The sequence below is a fragment of the Bubalus kerabau genome, chromosome 10 (genome assembly GCF_029407905.1).
Source record: "Bubalus kerabau isolate K-KA32 ecotype Philippines breed swamp buffalo chromosome 10, PCC_UOA_SB_1v2, whole genome shotgun sequence".
Lineage (NCBI taxonomy): Eukaryota > Metazoa > Chordata > Mammalia > Artiodactyla > Bovidae > Bubalus > Bubalus kerabau.
Window position 1 is genome coordinate 49,548,729 of NC_073633.1, and position 11,840 is coordinate 49,560,568.

General features: G+C 41.1%; 1 protein-coding gene and 1 long non-coding RNA gene across 4 annotated transcripts in view; one reads left to right on the top strand and one right to left on the bottom strand.

The window, feature by feature from the left end:
* Positions 1 to 9,248, bottom strand: part of LOC129621327 (uncharacterized) — a 51,456-nt gene extending 42,208 nt beyond the window's left edge. For both annotated transcript variants that reach the window (XR_008699223.1, XR_008699222.1), the window contains exon 1: positions 7,621 to 9,248. This is a non-coding gene — a long non-coding RNA (uncharacterized LOC129621327). The remainder of the gene's footprint in view (positions 1 to 7,620) is intronic.
* Positions 1 to 11,840, top strand: part of GNG2 (G protein subunit gamma 2) — a 155,940-nt gene that overhangs the window by 2,054 nt on the left and 142,046 nt on the right. The gene's annotated exons all lie outside the window — the stretch shown is intronic.

The following is an 11,840-nucleotide window of genomic DNA, read 5'->3' on the forward strand; positions in this document are numbered from 1 at the left end:
CATACTCTCATCCTCCTTACCTCTCTTACTTCAGTGTACTCAAATGGGTAACCGCCATCCTAGTTAAACCCAGTTCATCACATACTGCAGACTCATGTTTGCATGACTCCTGTTTCCTACCATCTTAAAAACAACCCCCACCTTGATCCCACTTCACCTTCTAGCCACTGACTCATTCTTCTCCTCCCTTTTATAGTAAGATCCCTGGAAAGAGTTGTCTATCTTCACATCTCCAATCTCTCCTTGCATTCTGCCTTAAATCCACTCCTATTGGGATATCCCCTCCACTATTTCAACAGCTCTGCTCTCATCAGAACCACTAGCCATCCACTACAAAATTCAGTGGTCACTTCCCAATGTTCATCTTGTTGGATGGATAGGTAGTTCCAAAGTGATCACTCCCTTCTTCTTGAAGCATTTTCTTCTTTTCATTTCCAGGATTTTACACGTTCTTGATTTCCCTCCTCTGTCATGAGTCAGTCCTCCTCAGTCTTTGCTCCCTCTTTTTCATCTTCAGTTCAGTTGCTCAGTCGTGTCCAACTCTTTGTGACCCCATGAATCGCAGCATGCCAGGCCTCCCTGTCCATCACCGCCTCCCTGTCCATCACCATCTCCCGGAGTTCACTCAAACTCATGTCCATCGAGTTGGTGATGCCATCCAGCCATCTCATCCTCTGTTGTCCCCTCTTCCTCCTGCCCCCAATCCCTCCCAGCATCAGAGTCTTTTCCAATAAGTCAACTCTTCGCATGAGGTGGCCAAAGTACTGGAGTTTCAGCTTTAGCATCAGTCCTTCCAAAGAACACCCAGGACTGATCTCCTTTAGAATGGACTGGTTGGATCTCCTTGCAGTCCAAGGGACTCTCAAGAGTTTTCTCCAACACCACAGTTCAAAAGCATCAATTCTTCAGTGCTCAGCTTTCTTCACAGTCCAACTCTCACATCCATACATGACCACTGGAAAAACCATAGCCTTGACTAGACAGACCTTTGCTGGCAAAGTAATGTCTCTGCTTTTCAATATGCTATCTAGGTTGGTCATAACTTTCCTTCCAAGGAGTAAGCTTCTTTTAATTTCATGGCTGCAGTCACCATCTGCAGTGATTTTGGAGCCCAGAAAAATAAAGTCTGACACTGTTTCCACTGTTTCCCTATCTATTTCCCACGAAGTGATGGGACCAAATGCCATGATCTTCATTTTCTGAATGTTGAGTTTTAAGCCAACTTTTTCACTCTCCTCTTTCACTTTTATCAAGAGGCTCTTTAGTTCCTCTTCACTTTCTGCCATAAGGGTGGTGTCATCTGCATATCTGAGGTTATTGATATTTCTCCCAGCAATCTTGATTCCAGCTTGTGCTTCTTCCAGCCCAGCGTTTCTCATGATGTACTCTGCATATAAGTTAAATAAGCAGGGTGACAATATACCACCTTGACGTACTCCTTTTCCTATTTGGAACCAGTCTGTTGTTCCCTGTCCACTTCTAACTGTTGCTTCCTGACCTGCATACAGGTTTCTCAAGAGGCAGGTCAGGTGGTCTGGTATTCCCATTTCTTTCAGAATTTTCCAGTTTATTGTGATCCACACAGTCAAAGGCTTTGGCATAGTCAATAAAGCAGAAATAAATGTTTTTTCTTGCTTTTTGATGATCCAGTGGATGTTGGCAATTTGATCTCTGGTTCCTCTACCTTTTCTAAAACCAGCTTGAACATCTGGAATTTCACGGCTCACATACTGCTGAAGAGTGCTAAATAGTGAGATGCTCAGAGTTGGACCTCTTCTCTATCTATACTTACTTCCTGACTGAGCTCATCTTTTCTTATGGCTTTAAATACAAATACATTGCCTTGATGATTCCCAACTTTATATTCCCAGCAAGGACTGCTCACCTGTATTCCACTCTCATATGCTAACTGCCTGTTGGGGAATCTCCACTTGATAGATAATAGGTGTCTCATATTTAACATGTTCATAATGCAACTTTTTTGACCTTCTAGTGGTTCCTGCTGTAGTTCTCACAGCTCAGAAGGGTAGTAACTCTATCCTTCCAGTTACTCAAGAAAGAAATCACAGAGTCATCTATATGTCTTCTCACTCTCAGACCCTGCATCTAATTGATGAGCAAACTTCAGTATATATCTAGAAGCTAACCACTTCTCATCACTCCAGCTATTTCTGCTATTGTCCAAGGTGACAATGTTTTTGAACTTAAATTATTGCAATAGCTTCTTAATTGGTCTCCCTGCTTTCATTTTTTGCCCCTCATCCAGTCTAATTTCAATACAGTGGTGATTCTTCTCAAACATTAGATGGCAAAGCTCCCTCTTAAAAACTCCCCAAAGTTTCTATTTCATAGAAACCAAAAACTAAAAATTATAATGATGGACAAGGCTCCATAACACCACCTGTTTATCATCCCCCATTCTCCTCTGACCCATGTCTTACTGCTCTCCCCTTTGTTCATGTCACACAATGGCCTCCTTGCTAGTCCTCAAATGTACCAAGCGTGTTCTAGCCTCAAAGCCTTTACACTTCCTGTTTCCTCTGCCTAGAATGCTCTTCCTCTGCTTTGCTAGTTCCTCAATTCCAAAAATTGTTTTACTCCAACAGCTTAATGTAACGTTCCCACAGACCACTGTACTTAATATCTCAACTTACTTCCTCATCCTCTTTGCTGGCACTTCTCATTCCTCTTGGCTTTAAAAAATTTCCCTCTAGCACCTAATCATCATCCAACATACTGTATTTACTTGTTTGTTTATTTCAGGTGTTTCCCAATATAATGTAATCTCCATGAGGACAGGGTAAGAATTGATACCTGTTTAGAAGAATATCTAATATATATTGTAAGCCAATGAATATTTTCTGAGTGGATAAATATTGATGAAAAAGACAGCAAGAACAGCCTTGATCCATAAAACCTAGATTTTTTTGTGGTATCAGAAACCACAATCCACAGGGAGAAGTATTATAGTAAAAGGGTGACAAAAGAGTAATAGGTTGCATGAACAAATAATCCTAAGAAAAGGAAGGGAGAAACTAATTTCCTTCTAGCAATCAGATATTACCTGGTGCTTTTTCCTTCTCATGGCCTGTAGGGAGAAGGACTTCAAATATTAACCTGAACTCAGATTTAACAAAATCTGGAGAAGACTTTATATATAATCAAATTACCTCATGGTCAGTGCCAACATAGTGTTACATACATAAGAAATCACAGTGTAACATCCAAAAAGTTTTTTTTTCAAAGTTTTGTTGAGATATAATTGACATACAGCATTATCTAAGTTGTACAGCACAGTGATTTGACATGCGTATATATTGTAAAATGATCACCACCATAAGATTAGATAATACCCATCATCTCATACAGTTAAAAAAATTTTTTTCCTTGTGATGAGAACTTTTAGGATCAACTCTCTTAGTAGCTTTCAAATATACCATACATTGATGTTAACTAGGGCTTCCCTTGTGGCTCAGATGGTAAAGAATCTGCCTGCTATGCAGGAGATCCTGATTCGATGTGAACTAATCAGCATGTTGCACATTACACCCCCAGTATTTATTTATTACTGGAAGTTTGTCCCTTTTGACCACCTTCATCCAATTTATGCCCCCCTCTCCACTTCTGGTAACCACAAATATGTTGTGTCCGAGGCTTTTTTCTTAAGAGCTCACATATAAATGAGATCATACAGTATTTGTCTTTCTCTTCCTGAAATTTTGTGGCTTAGCTGGTAAAGAATCTGCCTGCAATGAGGGATACCTGGGTTCCATCCCTGGGTTGGTAAAAGCCCTGGAGAAGGGAACGGCTACCCACTCCAATATTCTAGCCTGGAGAATTCCACGGACTGCATAGTCCATGGGGTCTCAAAGAGTCTGACATGACTGAGTGACTTTCACTTTCTTTCACGTTTCTGAAATTTTACTTAGCATAATGCCCTCAAGATTTATTCATGCTATAACAAATAGCAAGGTTTCCTTTCTCTTTCACTGTGTGTGTGTGTTTGTATACATATCACATTTTCCTTATCCATTCATCCACTGATGGACACCTTGGTTGTTACCATGTCTTAGCTACTGTAAACAATGCAGCAATAAACGTGGCGGGGTGCAGATATCTCTGTGACATAGTGATTTAGTTTCCTTCAGATATATACCCAGAAGTAGATTTGCTGCATCATATAATAGTCCTATTTTTAATATTTTGAGGAACCTTCATACTATTTACCATAATGGCTGCAACCAACTTACGTTCCCACCAATGTATAAAGGTTCCCTTTCTCCTCAACACTTACTTTTGTCTTGCTAACAATAGCCATCCAAACAGTTGTGATGTAATAGCTCATTGTGGTTTTGATTTGCATTCCCCAGTGACAGTGATGTTTAACACTGTTTTATGTACCTTTTAGCCATCTGAATATCTTCTTTGGAAAAAATATAGTCAGATTCTTTGTCCATTTCAAAAATTGAATTGTATTTTTACTGTAGAGTTGTATGAGTTTTTTAATATTTTAGATATTAACCCCTTATCACATATATGATTTGCAAATATTTTCTACTTTTTCATTTTGTTGATCATTTCTTTGGTTGTGCAAAAGTTTTGTGATTTGACATAGTGTGATTAGATGGCAAATTTTAAAAATTGTTGCCAAGACCAATATCAAGGAGCTTCCTCTCCTGTTTTCTTCTAGGAGTCTTATTTTCTTCTAGGAGTCTTCAGGTTTTATATTTAAATCTTTAATATATTTTGAATTAATCTTTAATTTTGTGAAGGGTGTAAGATAGGGGTCTAGTTTCATCCTTTTAAATGTGAGTATCCAATGTTTAAGCACTATTTATTGAAGAGACTATCTTCTCTGAGTATTTCTTGGCTCTCATCAAATATTAGTTGACCATTTAAGCATGAGTTTATTTCTGGGCTCTTTTTTCCCCCCCATTGCTCTATGTATCTGGTTTTATGCTGGTAACATACTGTTTAGGTTACTATAGCTTTGTAATATAGTTTGAAATCAGAAAGCATTATGCTCTCAGCTTTGTTCTTCTTTCTCAGGATTGCTTTGGCTATTTGGGGCTCCCAAATCACTACAGATGGTGACTGCAGCCATGAAATTAAGAGACGCTTACTCCTTGGAAGGAAAGTTATGACCAACCTAGATAGCATATTCAAAAGCAGAGACATTACTTTGCCAACAAAGGTTCGTCTAGTCAAGGCTATGGTTTTTCCTGTGGTCATGTATGGATGTGAGAGTTGGACTGTGAAGAAGGCTGAGCGCCGAAGAATTGATGCTTTTGAACTGTGGTGTTGGAGAAGACTCTTGAGAGTCCCTTGGACTGCAAGGAGATCCAACCAGTCCATTCTGAAGGAGATCAGCCCTGGGATTTCTTTGGAAGGAATGATGCTAAAGCTGAAACTCCAGTACTTTGGCCACTTCATGCGAAGGGTTGACTCATTGGAAAAGACTGATGCTGGGAGGGATTGGAGGCAGGAGGAGAAGGGGACGACAGAGGATGAGATGGCTGGATGGCATCACTGACTCGATGGACGTGAGTCTGAGTGAACTCTGGGAGTTGGTGTTGGACAGGGAGGCCTGGCATGCTGCGATTCATGGGGTCGCAAAGAGTTGAACACGACTGAGCAACTGATCTGATCTGATCTGATTTGGGGGTCTTCTGTGGTTCTATATGAACTTTAGAATTATTTCTCCAAGAAGTAAATTTTTACTGAAGTCTCACAAAGAGATACCAAAGTGAAATACATTACACAACAGGTGGCATAATTCCTAAAGATTCTCTTCACTGTCAAAAGTATCATTTTCAATTTAATATAACAATTCTTATAAAAATACATAGTGATTGTGGGTCAAAGTTTTTTTTTTTTTTTTAAATCATCAAAATGATGATGAAGCCAGTTAAGGATGATAAGGGAATATACTGAATATTTAGTTAGTAAAACCAAAAAATGAATGTTTAAGAATAAGACTACTAATACAAAACTAATTTATTTACCACAGGACAATAAACCATTATCTTTGGGGTTCTCTTTTCTACTTTCAGAAATAATTTGTGTTTCTACAGCTCAAAAATTATTCTCCATAAGTGTCTTAGCTCAGGCTCCCATAATAAAATACCATAGACTAGGTAGCTTAAGCAACAGAAATTTATTCTCTCAAAGTTCTGGAGTCTAGAAGTCTAAGATCATCATGTCAGCTTGTCTAGTTTCTGGTGAGATTTCTCTTCTTGACTTAAGGATGCCCATCTTCTCCCTATATCCTCAAAAGTGAACTCTAGGGTGTCTCTTCTTATAAAGCCACTAATCCCATCACGAGGGACCCATCCTCATAACCTCACCTAAATAAAGTAACCTCTCAAATGTTCCATCTCCAAATATGATCATATTGGGGGTAGATCAACATACGAATTAGTGGTAGAATGGAGACAGTTCTTTCCATGGCAGTAGGCAAAAACATTCGCATTAGCAGTTTTCTTTAAAGTTTAAATTTTACACTTATAAAATGGTAAAACATTCTAATAAATAATTAGTAAGTTGGGCTCCCCTGGTGGCTCAGTGGTAAAGAATCCACCTGCCAGTGCAGGAGACCTGCGTTTGATCCCTGGTCTGGGAAGATCCCCTGGAGAAGGAAATGGCAACCCATTCCAGTATTCTTGCCTGGAGAACCCTAGGGACAGAGGAGCCTGGTGGGCTATAGTCCACAGGGTTGCACGGAGTTGAACACGACTTAGTGACTGAACAACACAACAACATTTAGTAGGTCAAACAAATTTACACCCTTCTGAATTCAGATGACCCTTACGAAGACTTAAAAAAAGGACCCTGGCATGACAGGGAAGGCATTTGCCTTTTGGGACTTGGACAGTTTTTCTTCTTAACATCACTCATTTACTTCTGAAGACTTACTCAAAGTTCAGATTTATGAATTCTGAAACACAGTTTTGGAGGGAGGGATATTCTGTATATAGAAGAATATAAAATGAGCATATAAATACAGTACGTGGGCCCCAGGGACTTAGGAGGAATCTTTGCTAATTAGAACTTCATGGAAAATCCATGTCCAGTCCCCCTCTTCATAGCAATTTCCACAGTTTCCCCCTAAATCTCTCTTTCCTTCTACATGTTCCATGAAAATCTTCATCTTTCACTGATTCTTCTTTCCCCACTCAAGACTCTTTTCCAGCTCCTTTTGGCCCAATGAATTTCTTCTAACATCTTTCTAATATAAATCATTTTAACATCTCCAGGTGTCTTTTAATTCTTGGTACCCAATATCTCTACAGCAAGAGGAAAAAGAGTCCTTAGAACCAGGAATAGGGGAAGACCATGAACACAAACTCAGTCATATTTATTCCTTCAACACCTAGCTTTAGGTAAAGACCGTTACTCCTTTTCACTAAGGTGGAGATGGCTGAAGAAGCCTAATGGCTACCTCCCTAAGGAATTTTTAACAATAGTCAGGGAGCCTTAAATGAAAAAAAGTGAAAACCATTATTTGTGTAATTTCAGGCAGAGGGGATGAGGTCTGTGAGATTTGAGGGGCATAAAGAATGGCAGTATTGATTTTTAGAAAAACTCCCAGGAGCATGCATTCTGCAGAGCATCACTCACCTGTCACTGAAGCCAGTTCGTCATAGTATGCTTCCCGTGTGCCACCTGCTGGGATGATGAATGAAATGATCATAACATGAGTACTGCCACCACTCCCCCCATAATTGTTTCCCTCTTGTTATAATGATATTGGTGGCTGTGTGGTTAGCATGGGATATAATGCTTTCAAGGCTTAAAGTAGCTGGCTTGAGACCCTCTCAACGTGTGTCAGAATGCCTTTAAGACCCCCTCATCGTGCAGAACCAATTGAGTTAGAAACATAGTCTGGCTCTCGGGAAAATTATTGGAAGAGACAAAAAACTTGTCAGTTACAAAAATTTGTAGAATGCTGACTTTGTTTGGAAAGTGCATTAAATAAATAACACACTGCACTGAGGCTTCTGGAGAAGGCAGAAGGAAGGTGTTTTAAGGGCTGACAGGAGAAAGGAAAGCATGAATTACCTCAGAGGATTCTTGTCTTTCTGTTAGCTAGAAGGATGCAAATACCTATTTTTCTATGTATAGAAAATCCTCCAGAGTGTGCCTGGCCTCAGCATGTAGACTTTGCACAACGGTGTGGGACTGCCAGCCATGTTCTGGTCTCCATCCCAGGGCTTGCCTGGCTTCTGTCTGCCCTGGGCTCCCTGCTGAGGTCACAGCCATGTGGAAGCCAGGCCTTCCCTGTGACTAACGACAGAGCTTGTCAACCAGCTGGAAGACAAGAGTCAAGTGCTGGGGAATGATGGCAGATGAAAGGCTGGCTTGGTGCTAATGTGACTCCCTCCAGAGGGTAGCAAGTCAGAAGAAAGCCTTCCCTGCTTCGTGCAAAAGGCCTTGTGCTTGTGTGCTGTGTGGATGCCTGTGTCCCTGAGTGGTGCTTAAGGAGAAACGCATGCTGCTCAACACTGAGGTCATTAAAGCCACTTTAATTTTCTAGGCGCATCCTTTTCATGGGAGAGAAGGAAAGCATATGGGATGTTGCCCAAGTGGGTTCTGAGAACACAACTAGGGCTGTAACAAACGCAAAATTATTGAGTACATGCCCTGAAGTGCTCATTAATAGAATGTGAATGTTCTGGAAATAGATTTTCTTTCCCATTCCCTTTAGGGCATCCCATTTATTTCTGCTATGTCCAAAGAGACCCATTTTCCTCTGTAACCCATGGGTTACAGAGCAAGTAACCCATGCTCTGAGTTACAACTCTTTATTATATGCCTAGTTTAAAGATAGCCTAAATGTCCACCCCACTACTGTATATAAACAGATAATGATAAATTCCATGCTAAAAAGAGCTAGGAACTCTGATGGTCTGCAGGGTCTTCACCTAAGTAGAGGAACGCAAATGAACAGAAGGGCAATTCTGTAGGGTTAGGCTTTCTGTCCTGGAATTACTAGCAAGACTCAGCTTCTTTAATGCTCTTTCTGAGGGAGGAGCCAAAGAGACAAGAAAAAGCTTCAGGCTAACCTGATGTTTATTAATGGATGAGGGAAAGAGCTGAGGGTGAGATTCAGTAATTACCATGGGAAGCAGAAAGGAACACTGAACTAATACAGCAGATAAGATATAAAGCACCAGAAAATACAAAATGAAGACAAAGCATTCAGATATTTTATTCTCTCCAAACCTAACTTCTTACATCCTTTCTTTTATCTTCAGAAGGAGGAACATTACTTTTATATTCAGACCTCCATATCTCCCGGCTCTCTTTATGTATAATATTTTAGAGGTCCATGGCTATCTAGGTAAATAAGAGGAGTTTTCACGTGATCCATCCTGGCTCCCTCTTCCTTCCCCACAGCTCTGGAGCATCACCCACCATTGGTTTGAGATAGGCTGACTCAGGCATATCAACCCACTTGTCTTGCCCAGGCTCTGCGCTCCTCTACAAACACTTAAACTGAAGTACTTAAAGAAAAGCGTCTTGGAGGATGGGATAGGGTGGCGGGGGGTATATTTTAAGGCAGATGACTAGGATCATCCACTCCTGCTCCTTACCTGCAACTTTCCAATTAAGGAAAGACCCAAATTTATTAGGCTCCCAAAGTGTCTTCCTTTCAGAATGGGAAGTAAATGTAAACACAAACATAAAATGAGGAACAAAACATGAAGGCCCATGGAAGAAAAAGAGTAGGCAGAAGAGAGAGGCAAAGGAGAAAGTCATTCTGTAGGAATTAGGAGATCATTGTGAAAAACAGACATGCCTTCCAGCATGCAGGTCTGGGGACAGATTTGGTGGAATGCCCTTCTTTAGGGCCATACAGGATCAGTGGTGATCTCAATGACAGCCCCCAGATAATGTAAATTCTGTCATGAAAAAAGAGTAGATCATGTCTAGTACATGAAACAGAGACAAATACATTTAAGAATGGTGTTGAATACGAATTAACTTCACATGCAGTGCCCAGAAAGTCCCATCGAGGGAAACATACTGATTTCTGAACATTCTGCCTCAGGAAGTTTTTATTACACTGCATGTTATTTTCCCATTGTCTGCAAGACCTCCTTTTTTGTCTAACCTATGATGTCATGCTTATTTGCCCTCTCCTGACCTAAACGGTAATGAAGTCTTTAAAAAAAGAACTCTCCTTTTCAGAGCCAGGACACTAAAAGCTTGTTCAGATATGAGACAATTGTCTTGATAATATCTAGTCTAGACACAGGGACTCATGAAAAGAAAGTACAATTACAATCTTTTAGTCTGAAGTTGATGTCTTCAAATAAGTTTTCTAAAAATCTGATGTTAATATGTGTTATTTTTATCAAGATGATGAGAGAGCAAACATCTTTCCCGGGTCTTCAGCAGAGCAGTTAATTATCTCTTCTCTCTGCATCCTCTAGAATTGTCAAAGTCAGTAACTGACCCTGTGATGGGCAGGCAGGATGTCTCAGGCAGCAGCTCTGGGGCTCTGAGCACCTAAACAAAATGCGGAGAAGCTGGCCCCTCACCATCCCAGTACAGGAGAGGTTCTTCCTGAGTTCCCACCACCAGAAGAGTCGTGGACCTGTTCAAGGTCCAAATTACTTTAACAAGATGTCAGTTTGGCCTGTATTGCCAGAGGGATGGCCCATGTGTGACCATTTTTCACAGAGCACAGGTATTTGCCAGAATTGAAGTCAGGAAAAATAAATTCCTCTTCCTCCTGAGATCTCTGCTACTAATCTTGGTGCCACTGAAGTAGCAAACTGAGATGTTCCAGTAAAAGCCCCATCCATGTTCTTATAAAGCAGAAGAGATCAACAACCCAGTTAAGTTAGAATTAGCTGAACTATATCAAGTGCGGCTAATCAACACCATTCTTACTATAAATCATAGGAAAGGCCTTTAGGACAAAGAGAGAGACATTGCTTTTATAGTAATGCAAACAAATAATTGTTGAGTGGATAGATGAAGGCGCACCCATCTACTCTGGGTGTTTCCTCCTGAGAGTACTCCTTGCCTCTTCTTTCTTCCCCTCTCTGCCTTTCACCTCCTCCCAGACGTCACCAGACACTTGACCACTGAGTGCTGTGGAAACCTCTCGAACATTTTCTGTGTCTACTCTGCTCTTGCCTTCCACCCTACTCCCTTTCAAAGCCAACCCCACATTGTCACAGAATGGTTTTTCCAAAATGCTAACCTGATCATATCAGCCCCCAACCGCCCCCAGCCCACTTCTTCAACCCATGGTGGGCTCCACCAACACAGCCTGGCCATTTGTTCACGCTATACCAACCCCTCATGGCTCTGTCCCACATCACACTTCTGAACAGGCAGATACCTCAGCCTGAAGAGTCCCCTTTCTCCTACTCAGCCCTCAGCCACTGTCTCAGTTGCTATTTCTGTTCTAAAGACGCGCCTGGAAGCCCAGGCAAAATAAATTCATCTCCTCCCTATGCTTTCTCTTCTCAATTTCCCCTATCAGTGTCTAGTAGGGTTTACATGGCTGTTCAGCTACTCAGCCAGTCTAAAGACACTCAAGCTGGTGAAGTACAAACATGGATCTGTTTTATCTTTCAAGTGGCTTCTACCAGCTTTGTTGCAGTTGACTCTCCTTTCCTCTGGGCAGCAAGCTCCCTTAATGGTACTTCATTCTGTCCCATAATCCTTCAGTCACTTCGCATCTCCCTAGAGCAAGCAGGACCAGGTCAGGGGGCGCATCTGCTCTCTGACGTAGCCCCTTTATGCATAAAGTATTAGAGTAAGGGGCAGTAGAGAAGATTTCCTTTTCTCATTGACTTCAGCAGTGGCGAGGTTGCTGA